The sequence below is a fragment of the Anthonomus grandis genome, chromosome 1 (assembly GCF_022605725.1).
Source record: "Anthonomus grandis grandis chromosome 1, icAntGran1.3, whole genome shotgun sequence".
Taxonomy (NCBI): Eukaryota; Metazoa; Arthropoda; class Insecta; order Coleoptera; family Curculionidae; genus Anthonomus; species Anthonomus grandis.
In genome coordinates, this window is record NC_065546.1 from 7,717,823 (window position 1) to 7,726,904 (window position 9,082).

A 9,082-nucleotide genomic window follows, 5' to 3' on the forward strand; every position below is an offset into this window, starting at 1 on the left:
TCTGTGAAGCAAAGGGTTTTATTTAATGTGTATCTGTTTGTTTTTAAACTTAAACATAATTTGTTACCTAACTATTTGTGTGATGCATTGAAGGTATTTAGTGATATTCATAGTTATCATACGAGAAATCGTACAGATTTTATTTTATTGGAACGGTGCAATTCGACTCAAATGCAAAACTAGGTTTTATATAATTTCCAAGATTCTGGAAAAACACCATTGCTAAGTGATGTGTTAATAACATCTAAAAGACGATTACCAACTGCATATACTACGTCACAAAGGACTTGCTTAGAGATGCCACACTCACCCCCACCCACATTTTTTAGGTTTTTTATCATTTCCTTCATTCTAACCATTGTTAATTTTTCAAAATTACTAAATATTCCACTATGCACTGTGGGTCCAATATAAAAGGGTACAGCATTTTGTGGAAGTGATATATCCCCAATTATACCGTCAATGCTATACACAAAATACTTATTAAATCTATTAGCTATGTCTGCCTCTTGGTTGATTACTTCTGTTTCAAACCTGATTACGTCTGGCAATTCTTGCTTTTTCCCAGGTAAAAGAGTTTTAAGGTTTTTCCACAGTTCTTTTGGGTTACTTTTATTTAAGTCTATTGTTTCTGCGTAAAAATTTTCTTTTTCTGTTCTTATTTTACTTACAATAATATTTCTTTTCCCTTTGTATTCTTGCCAATTATTTTCACTTCCACTCATAACAGCTCTTTTGTATAATAGATCACGCTTTCACGCATAATTTCTCTTATTTCAGAAGTAATCCATTTTTTGTCGAGATATTTTTGATTTTGGACTATCTTGACCCTGGGACACATACGATTAATAATATTTTCAATATCTCCAATGAAAGAAGTAGCCAAAATATTTACATCAGAAACATTATTATTCCAAACAGAATGTGATAATTCTTGTTGTAACTCATTGGGATCATAATTTTTAAAAGACCTCTGAAATGTAATTTTTTTATAATTTGGATTTTTTTCTTGGGGAAGTGTTATTGAAAGAATTGAATGGTCGCTGATTTTAGGCGTAAGGTGAACTTTATATTGGAGATTTTTATTATTTGTTACGATATAGTCTATTAATGTTTGGCTTCTTGGGACTATTCTAGTAGGGGTCTGTACTATTTGATAAAATCCATTGGTATATATAACATTAAATATTTTGTTGCCATAAAATGAGTTTTTCAATAAATCAAAATTAAAATCGCCTACTATTACATTTATACCATTAAAGTCACAAATTTGATCTAAATTATTATTAAAAAAATCTATAAAATTTGCAAAAATCTTTCTGAGGCGGATGATATAAAACCGAACAAAAATACTTCAAACCAGACAAAGATACTTCGAGGGACAATAACCAAACATAGTTTTCAAGACATTGAACAGTGACAATCTTATATCTAATATCACAACGTATTAATGCCATAACCTCCCCTGTTCTGTTGTTGTTGGTAGTGCATTGCTCTAATTTATACCCCCTGATATTTAATTCACACAATTCAATATCACATGATACATGTGTCTCACTCAGAAATACTATTTTGGGTTTCCAATCATTAATTAATAAAACAATGTGCTCTTTGTTATTTAGAAAACCCTGGCAATTAAAATACACAATGCTACAGTTATGAACATCTTTAGAGTCTAATTGCTATTTAATATTCTTACACCGTTGAATATCCTTAATTCTTTTGTAGCATTCATATTTGTTTAAGTCCCAGGTGGTATGACTAACTTCTAGAGTGAGACCATATTTTTTATTAGACATAACACAGTTTGCACATTTGACACTATTAACATTACACTCCTTAAAATCGTGATTCCCGCTACACTTTCCACACACTTTATTTTCCTTACAGTCTTTTACAATGTGACCATACTGACAGCATCTAAAACATCTTTTCACACCATAATCATTAAAAATTGCATATCGATTCCAACCTATATTTATTCTCTCCCTTTCTATGAAAATACCGTATGTTTTGGCATCCACTTCAAGTACCATAGTAAACTTCTTATTTACAAATTTGGTTTTCCTTAAAACTTCCTAATTTTTTTGTCAGGAATGTTGTGTATATTTTGGCTCTCAATTTTTAATAAAATTTCATTATCCGTTAAGGCAAATTCTGACTCATTGATACCCACTACCTTAATCCTATGTTCTAATTTTTATGGAATATCCACTGTATAATTATCTCCCATTTTACTTTGGATCTCTGCCTGAATATTAGACAAATCTTTTTCGTTGCCACATTTAAGAATTACTCCCCCATTTTTAGTGGGTTTTCCTAGTGTTAAACCAGCACCAATATCTGTGGGATTCACTTTTTTTTTAAGGTCCTCCTTGACTTTTCCAACGTCTTTTTCTTCACCCTTCTGTTAAACAACCAGAACTTTGTTGTCGTTCTTAAGGGCCTGTGCATAAGACGACGACACCGTCGACAATGCACCGGTACCTTTAGGGCTTACCACTTCAATTTCTTTTAGACTAGCAATCTCAGCCTTAAGGTTACCATTTTCCGATAGGAGTAAATCCACTTTACCACTCAGCTGCTTCATTTTCTGCACCAAGAAATTCAGCGTCGCAGAACTTTCACTAACAGTGGCAACGTCGACGTCCATAATATTGTCGGTACGGCTGCGTTTCCTTGCGCGCTCAGGTTTATTTACCTCTACCAAAGTTTACTGAATAAAATACTTAATAAAAAGTTTACTGAATAAGTATTTTATTCAGTAAACTTTGCCTCTACCGTTGATTTAACCTCATTCATGGCATCACAATTTTCGCACTAATAGCATGGGCGGAGTTAGGGGGGGGCTTGGGGGCTTAGCCCCCTTTAAAATGAAATTAGCCCCCCCAAAAAAAATTGTTCAAAACGTAAAAAAACAGAAAGTATAAGACTTAAAGAATATGTGCTTGAAGCTTCCACTTCCGCAGTATACGAAGAAACGTTCTTAAATTCACCTTTGATAAAAAATGAGGCACAAAAGTTTTGGCTAATTTCAATTTATTATAGGTCTCTCGACAATATAATAAATCATCTAAAAATAAGATTTTCTTCCGAAAGTCAGAAATTAGCTAAATCTGTCTTCAATTTTTTGCAGATGGATTTTGATGGTAGTTTGGAATTCATTAAATTGTATGGAGATACCTTTTTAATCGATAAGGAGCTATTAAAAGCTGAAATGACTGTTATTGGGAACTGCATAAATAAAAGCCAGAGCCACAACATTACCATTTCTGATATTAAAGATGTATTAAGAAAAGAGACTTTTCCAAATGCATATACCCTTATGCAAATAGCATTAGTTTTGCCAATTTCTTTAGCGTCTTGCGAACGCTCTTTCTCAACAATGAGAAGAATTAAAAATTGGTTTGGGTCAACGATGAGTCAGGATCAATTTAGTTCTTTAGCACTAACCACTCTTAGTATTGAAAGTGGTCTAACAAAGTCATTGTCGCCAGATGAAATTTTAAAAGAGTTTTCAAAAAAAGGAAATCGAAAACTTTTATTAGAGTAGTTATAAGATAATTTTATTGGATTTCATTTTATTTAAGGACATTTTAAATAAATTTTTCTTTTACTATTTTTGAAGAATTATTGCCTTTTATTAAAATGATATTGGTTTTGAAGATAGCAGACAATGGAGAAGTAATATCTAATTGTCGGATTTGCATTGTCTTAATTAATTTAACCAAAGTTAAACACGACGTTTTGGTTGGTAACTGCTGTTTTGGTTAAACTGCTAGTTTACACTTAATATAACATTTTAATATAATAATGGTTGGAGATACTTACCAACCGAAACGTCGTGTTTAACTTTGTCTAAATTAATTAAGTCCGACAATTAGATATTAAAATGATATTATTTTGAACTTTGAATTTTTTTTTTTTAAACTAGCGACTTTTGACTTTTGCTGTGTATGCAATATACTCCAATACATATACAGAATGGTTCATACATTATGGATATTGCAATAAAATTCAGAAACGTGTTCCTTAGATGAAATCTAATATGAAAATAAAAGTAAAACAAATTCATGATATTATGTATATAGTACAGCAAATTAGAATAGAAGCTGTTTAAGACTATTCTTTTTTTTTAATAATTTTAACGGCTTATAGGCGAAAATGAAGGTGCCCACCAAAAAATTTGTTACCTCCGGAGGCGCCTGCGGCGGACTTTTCTTTGTTGGCCACCCCCTCACCTCTTCGTGTAACTCTGCCCCTGGATGGGGGCTTTAGCCCCTCCGTTTTTGAGGCTCTAACTTCGCCCATGACTAATAGAATGAATTAATTTTATCATTAGCATTAGTGCGCTCATTTTAGTGCTCTTGATATTTTTTTATCAGTTTTCGTGCTTAGTTCGTTCATTACTACATTCACCTTTATATTTATGCTTGGTCTTTTTATCAAAGCTTGATATCTTAAATGAGGTATACAGTTTGAGATTCTCGCGGTTAAAATGATTTTTGGTTCTAATATTTTCGATATTTGCAATATATCTCTGATGCTCAATGGACTCTGATTCCAGTCACAATTTTATTGGTTTTCTAACTTTGACTTATTTTCCAATCTCTGATTCTTAAAACCTCATTAATATTCGTTAGTAATAAAATTAAGTTAGTAATAATAAAGTTAAATAACAGTTATGCAACGAATCTTAAAATTAGTTAATTTAGTTCTTTTGCTCTCTTCTTCTTACCTTTTTCTTCTGCTATCTTTCATCGACAACAGTTATTTAGTTCTTTAATCCTACAATCAAAAATCCAGTTTCCTAAAGCCATTTATTTACTATGAAATAAATAATTTCACCTGCGAAATAAAAACTAACCCCGTGACAGAATTTGCAATTAAATTCAACATGTGGTAAAAGAATTTAATTAGTGCAACAATTTCGATTAAATTTAAAAAGTATTTCCTTGTTAGCGTGGAACAAACGCGGTCTCAATAAAAAATAGAAACCCGGATTACGAGTAGTTGTATTTTAATTAAAGTTTTTTATTTTACCAAAATGTGTGGTGTAGACTTTTGTAAAAAAACACGTTTATCACAAAGGAAAATAAAATGATCCAAAATTTAAAAATAATTTTCAAAATAATTTTTCACGTTTTAATACATTAAAAGATAAATTCTATGAAAGATTTATAGTTAAGCGTTATTAGGGAAAGAAACTGTATGCTCTTTAGATAGAATTCAAAGAATGGAATATTAATTTATTAATGGTATAAGTAATGGTAATAATTTATTTACTAACTTGATATCAAGGATGTTATTAATGTTCAATTAATTCCAGAGAAAATAAATAAAATAAATTACCCAAAATAAATCAATCTTTCAACCAAATATAAAAATGGTGTTTAGGTTTTCTATTGACCCTATTCTATTTTAAAATAAATATTGTCAAAAGTTTTCTTTTTTGTTGACCTTTTATTCTTAACGCTTCATTTTGTCTTGCTGCTAAAATTGCATTAAAGCAAATAAACAATAAGCACCATATGGAATGTTTAATAATATCCAGCAACAATCAAAAAGACTCTCTAAGGAAATAGTCATATAGGAAAATTACGTGCGAGATTTATTTTCCGACTTACGAGAAGTATAATCTATAAGATATATTAATGAAGTCCTGCTATAATTACATGTAAAGTTAAACGTGCTATAAACCGACTAAAAAACATTAAGAGCCCAGGATCCGATAATATAAATTCAGAAGTTATTAAGATAATTGATAAAGAAAACTTGGATCTCTTCCAAAAGCACCAAAACCAAATATCTCTGTAAAATTGAAACAGAATGGCTAGAGTCTACTTTCATTATCATTCCCAGAAAGCCGAATTCTCATCAATCCAGTGAGTATATATTAATTAGTCTGCTGAATAACGCTATAAAGATCCTTCTCAGAATTACCCATAATTGATCCTTTTTAATATTTTCTCAGAGGAACATTTCAGATGGAATTAAAGTAAATGGAGAAGGCGCCAACAGTATAAGATATACTAATGATACGGCACTAATGGCTGACACAGACGTTGAGCTTAAAAAAGACACAAATCCCAGGAATTAAATAATTGACGACTAGAATTGAGGGGTCCAGTATCAAAAGTCACATTAGTGACGCTATCTCATAGATACTCTACATATCCACGTATTTAGATGTTGAATTCGTCATAAAACTTTCATTTTACCATATACATCCTTATAAAAGTACTAGCTTCACAAACAAAACTCTCATTTTGTCATGTTGACATAATTGCAAGTATGTTTGCTATTTCTTGAAAGCTAACATTTTCCAAAAAACGCACGTGTTTATCTTTCTTGTGGGAAATATTATTGGCTCTTGTTTGTTTTGTCATTTTCGAATTTAGTCGGTTGTAAAACGTGTAAGGCGTCAGTTGTGTAATGTTGTGCACTGTATTTTCTAAGTAGTTTTGGTTTTACGTTAAAATGGATTTACCTGTTACTCCTAGTCCAAATGCGTCTAAAACAAGAAAACTCAAAAGAACACCAGACCAGTGCAAATGTAATAAGTTAAAAAAAAGTACATTTTTCTTATATTACTATAAAAAGTGTTATTATTTTTATCGTTTCTTCTAGATATTGGGCTTACTTAAAGTGCCTATCTTTAACCATGCAAGAAATTCGTCAGTTTCATCAAAATTTTTGTAGTTCTAAAAAGAAACTTGAGCAAGATAAATTTCTAATTAAATTTATGGTAATCACAAAAATGAAAAGATGCCGCTCAAATAATCAAAAATGTAATGCACCAGATTGCCGTACTCTAGTATGAGTTTGGTACCTGTTTACTTCAAAACACTTTTTTGCAACACAGACATTTTGGGAATTTAAATTTGATAGCAAAAAACTTTTTTACTTCTGGGTAAATGCCAGTATTGTAAATGCCAAATGTTGGAATCACTCTTTTATTTTTTCAGGAACTTGAGGCATGTTTCCGTCCTTCTTCACTCAGTTAAAATGTCAATCTGCCTTTCCCTCAGGCATTTAAATATTAATTCTATCCTTATTCCAGATAGTTGAGAAATCATTTTACCCCTCTCCCAGGATCTTTGTCTTTCTCACTCTTTAATTCTTTTGATAATGTTGGAGTTACTCTGTCCTTCTTCTAGGAAGTTGAGGTATTTTTCTGTCCATCTCGCAATTAAGAATAAATTCTGTCTTTTCCTCAGGCACTCAGGTCTATTCTATCTTTGTTCCATATAGTTATTAAAGTTGTCATAGTTATTAAAGGAGAGTGGCCAAATTTGAAAAAAAAATTAATACTTCCAAAAAAACAGGCTGTAATGAATTTTATAAATACCTTAAAGTGTGTTGGGAGTCATTATTTATCTTTGGATTTGAATTTTAAGAACCTATATAGAACGTACAGTGGAATACCAGTCAAGGAAAGCTACTTCCGAAAAGTTTTTAATACAGAATATCACCTTGGATTCGGAACTACTCGAACAGACGTTTGTTCTACTTGTTTAGAGTTGACAGACAAAAATTGGAACAATCAAAGACAAACAGAATAAACAAACCATCATTAAATAACATCGCGTGCATAAATTAAGAGGTCAAGCTTTTTATGACCTTCTACCAGAGGACCGAGATGGTCTTAGAACATTGAAAGTCCTTTCAATTTTCAATTTTCACTTTCAGTTTTCGTCACTATTATCGTATTCGTGCAGTAGCAGTTTGAAACGAACGTGTTTTTTTCTCGTGTCAAAAACCATGTGTGACGAGAAACAAGAGCAACGCATCAATCTTAAATTTCTCGTTAATTTGAAAAAAACTTCGACTGACTGCTATAAATTGTTGCCAAAGGCCTATGGGGAAAATTCTCTCTCTCGTGCGCATGTTTTTGAGTGGTGTAAGCGCTTTAGTGAGGGCCGAGAGAGCACTGAAGATGACCAGCGCTCAGGTCGCCCTGTCACTGTTTCAACTCCGGAAACAGTGACCAAAATCAACCAAATTGTGCGTGCAGATCGTCGAATGAGCACCCGGGTAAATGCCGAGGCTATAAACGCTGATAAAGAAACGGTTAGAAAAATTTTACACGGGGAATTACACATGACAAAAGTCTGTGCGAAGTTGGTGCTAAAAAACCTGACTCCTGACCAAAAGCTCTTGCGTCAACAGGTCTGCTCAGATTTCCTTAAAAGGTTAGAAGAAGATCCCGGACTGATGAAAAACATTATTACTTGCGAAGAAACGTGGATTTTTCAATACGATATTGAAACCAAGCGGCCATCGATGCATTGGAAGACGCCTGAATCGCCCAGAATAAAAAAAAAACATGTCCATATCAAAATTCAAGGCAATGTTGATCGTTTTCTTCGACAATAACGGTATCGTGATGACTGAATGAGTTCCAGAGGGTCAGACTGTCAACCAGACTTACTATTTGTCGTGGTAGGCGCACTCCAATGCTCGAACACGCGCCGTATTCGCCAGATTTGGCCCCGTGCGAATATTTTTTATTTCCGAAGATAAAATCTGCTTTGAAAGGGACCCGATTTGAGTCGGTTAAGCAAAAAACGGCAGAGCTCCTAAAGGCCCTCACCAAAGAAGACTTCCAGCACTGCTTCGATCAATGGAAAAAACGTATGGAAAGATGTGGGGCGAGGGGAGGGAAGTATATTGAAGGCAAGCATTCGAACGTATAATAATTTTTATAATAAAACCCTTTTTCGTAACCAGTCTCGTTATTTCATAGCCAGACCTCGTATTTAAAAACCCCGTTTATTTCCATAGAAATCGTCAAAAATGTTTTTCCAGATTTTCCACAAATAAGCAAACTGGGCGAATGTGAGTTTTGAATCCAGACTCCTCAATTAAGCAAGCACGCTAAGGATTTATCGTATATAAGGCCTGGCTTTTAACACATAAATCCTTGGCGAGTCCTCATCTGTGATTCATACTTGGAATTGAGCTTGTGTCTTAGACTGGTGCGGTGTTACGTTTGCTTAATCCTGTTGTACAGCGTTGAATTATAGACATTGAAATCGAGTATGATGAAGAGACTGATTGGATTTTGGAGGGATTTAAA

The 9,082-nt window shown here is 32.8% G+C and overlaps 1 protein-coding gene across 2 annotated transcripts in view; it reads left to right on the forward strand.

Moving 5' to 3' along the window:
• The window catches only part of LOC126737949 (uncharacterized), a 541,322-nt gene that overhangs the window by 150,553 nt on the left and 381,687 nt on the right, over positions 1-9,082 (forward strand). The gene's annotated exons all lie outside the window — the stretch shown is intronic.